Below are 2,132 nucleotides of genomic sequence, written 5' to 3' on the forward strand. Positions count from 1 at the left end.
GCTGAACTGTAATTTGATCCTTTCTGCAATGATAACGCGACCTGCACTTACTTTTATGTGGGACCAGTTGTTGTGGTATTTTTACATTATTTTAACCTAGGTTTCTCCAAGTTTTTGATTCTTTGACATCCAAAGGTTTTTTCTTCCTGTAAGAAATGACACATGTTAGCAAGTCATTATGTGTTTTAAAAACATGCACATTTTTATGTACAGTTCATCTGCCACAAAACACCTTCCCTTTCATGTGCCCCAGTTAAACCCAGGTTTTATTTTACCAAGCTGATAAACACCTTCATGATGATTCATTTTTGTAGTCAGAGTCAAAATGAATTATATGGCACATTTAAAACAACAACTGTTGACCAAGATGCTGTACATTTAAGATCATCCAAACAGATAATAATATAGACAATATGCCTGATATTATTTAGGAAAAGAAGCATAAAATGGGAAGATTTGAGTAAGAAATAAGACAAATAAAAGCAGTACAAACTCATTCTGATTTAAAAGCCAAAGAATAAAAGTGGGTTTTCAGATGGGTCTTGAAAGTGTCCAATGTTGGGGAGGTCCTGATGTGAAGGAGCAATTTGTCCCACAATTTAGAAGCAGTCACAGCAAAGGCCTGGTCTCCTCAGTGCTTTAATCTGGACCTTGCGGCAGCTAGGAGCATTAGATAATTAAATCTTAAAATCAATTTAAAAACTCACTGGCAGCCAGTGTAAGAATGTTAGTTTGGGAGATATGTGGTTTCGTTTGTGTGTGCCAGTTAGTAACCGTGCTGGAGCGTTTTGGACCAGCAGCAGTCGGCTAACTGATGACAGACTTACTATTCCAAAAGTCGAGATGAGATGAAATGAAGGGATGGATATCTCTCTCAAAGTCTCTGAAACAGAGGAATGGCTTCACCTTTGCAAGTAGCTGGAGATGAAAGGAACTGGTGTTGATTCAATAAAGTTGACTTCTATAGTACATATAAAATTGAGGTGATTCACACTAAAGTAAAATAGAATAAAAAGGTTCCTAAAACATTTTAGGAACATTTTAGGAACCCAACTTCCTACATACATTCACAATGTTTACATGAACTAACCCAACAGCAACCAATAGAAAAATCAGCAGTTTCCATAAGCTTACAGAAAAGACAGAAAAGCCGAGTCTTCAGCTTAGTTTTAAAAACTGTTACAGTTGATGTTTGCCTGAGGTCACTTGAACAGTGCCACAGTATAAAGTATACTTTATACTATACTAGGCTGCTAACACTGGAGTAATGTGATGGCAGATGGTCTGATTCTTATTTTCTTCATTCACACAAGTACTTTCTTATATGCTTTTGTGCTTTCTATCCATCACACATGCATCCAATGGATGCATTGGACAGCAGTATCATATCCATGGATATTTGGCATGCAAACTGGAGCAGCCAGTTCACCTCTGAATCTACTGGTCCACTCCACCCCTGCAGATGAGCCACAAACCACGCCCACAGTGGACTCCTCCTTTTTTTGTTGCACGATTTGTTTTTTATACTTTATCATAGATTTCTGTGATTAATAATTCAGAAAAGCTTTTAAATGATAAAGGTTTTAATGATTATTAAAAAGGTCTTTGACAAATGCTTTTAGAACTACATAAATATTATTATGATTGTTATCCCCAAAGGTTGTTAAATACCAGCATCTTCTCTGGAACCCTTGAACCAGTCACCCTAAATAACCTTTGACCACTTTTCATTTTATGGCCAATCATCATCTTAAGTGATTTGTGAATCCTTTACAGTTATTCAAATGGGATAGGAGGCCTAGAAAGATCAAATGGACAAAGCAATAATCATAAAAACAGGTGGGCAGATACCACAGGACAGATCTCTATTCAGATAGAAAACAGGAAAGATTTCACCATTTCATCCCACAGTCAGTTATCCTGTTTTATTAAATGGATCTAATGCCTACATGATGCAGACAGAGTAGGAGCAAGCCACTACCCACTACCTCCAATGTATTTGTGTAGCACCATGTCTTGGTGTTTCTATTAGCAGCTGGTTTGATATTAAAAGAGTTTTTAAAAGAACATTTCAAAGCTAAATTGATGGTGGTGTTCTGGGGCCACTAGGAGCACCAGAACAAGTTACTATG

This window comes from Copadichromis virginalis, linkage group LG7 (assembly GCF_057382275.1).
Source record: "Copadichromis virginalis isolate Kocher_CV1m ecotype Utaka linkage group LG7, C_Virginalis_male_GT1.1, whole genome shotgun sequence".
NCBI classification, from domain to species: domain Eukaryota; kingdom Metazoa; phylum Chordata; class Actinopteri; order Cichliformes; family Cichlidae; genus Copadichromis; species Copadichromis virginalis.